Below are 1,456 nucleotides of genomic sequence, written 5' to 3'. Positions count from 1 at the left end.
TTTGTTTCTTTATGTTCTTGATTTGTTTATGATATCTTTTTAATATGATTTTGTGCCATCCTTTATATCTTTAAGCATATGATTTTGGTTGAATAATGATGTTAATCTGCAGGTTAATAAAGCCAAATTTGTGTTCTAATTCACCTAATCGTTTTACGGCATAAATTGAAGTGGTAAAGGCTATGTACAATGGTCGAAATTATATGCTACATGTTTGTACGTTTATAACTTCTTATGGATGCATACATGTTTGAATTCAGAATTCTAACTGCACTTAATGATTCATATTTAATGTTGACGGATGCTTTTCAGTATTAACGTGATGTTTTATATGAATATTTTAATTTATGGACTTTTCCTAACTTAGGAGATTAAAGAAGAATTAAAGTGGTACTCGACCTCTTCAGACTTGTACTTCGAATTCATTTCTGATATTTAGTGTTGGCACGATTTTAGGTTGTTTAGATTGAAATAATTCATTGCATGTTGATATGGTTTGGAAATTCTGATTTGAGTGTGAAGAAGTCGATCACATGTATATATTTATCTTTTTGTTTTATTTCGTAGGAACTTAGAAACCAAAAGTTGAATCCCCCCCTTTTATGATTGTTTCTTGTGTAAATTTGTAGATAAATACTTGTTAATACTTGTTTTATTAATTACTAATTTAAATTGACCTTTTTGTTTAGGTGTACCTTACAATCCCCGGACTGAACGATCCCTGCTTATCCTATACTAACAACTACATTTTGCAGGGTTAAATTGTGAGGCCATTTTAGCCGCATCAATTTTTGGCGCCGTTGCCGGGGATTGTTAAAATCCCTAGCACTTAAAGTGTCATTAATTTTGTTGTTTATATAGAATGCATGCTAAATTTTTGCATTGCACTTGTGGAATGGTGACAAATTGCAATTTATGTTAGGCCAAACTATAATTGTGATTTAGTTTAAGTTTTATGAGTGTTACCAAATTAAGCATGTATTTTATAATTGTTGTGCAATTTGTAGAGGTTTTTTTTTTTTTTTTTTTTAGCATGTTGTAAATTGTATTTGTTTCACTTAGATTTAGCATGTTGTAAATTGTATGTGTTTCACTTAGATTAATATACTTAGGTTGTTTTGAATTTCGTTAAATACTTAATTGTTGTAAGTGTGTAAAAAAAAAAATAAAGAAAATTAACTCAGAAAAAAAAATTTGTTGTGTGACATGCTTAAGGTATATATATTGGATTAAACATGACCTTGTCAAGGGTAGCTGTTCTATAGTCCCATTATACAATGATGTACTCTGTTCCACTACCTAAGTATGTAATTGTAAATGTAAAAGTAATTTAGAAAGTTAAGGATGGGTCTTTCTTTCAACCCCCGCACATGTAAACAAGGAGAAGAGTCCAGGCTGAAGGACTATAAATAAACACTGCATGGGAGGCAACCCGTTTCAACCGAAGCTGTGGAGG

Source organism: Rosa chinensis, chromosome 7 (genome assembly GCF_002994745.2).
Source record: "Rosa chinensis cultivar Old Blush chromosome 7, RchiOBHm-V2, whole genome shotgun sequence".
NCBI classification, from domain to species: domain Eukaryota; kingdom Viridiplantae; phylum Streptophyta; class Magnoliopsida; order Rosales; family Rosaceae; genus Rosa; species Rosa chinensis.
This window is presented reverse-complemented; position numbering follows the sequence as displayed.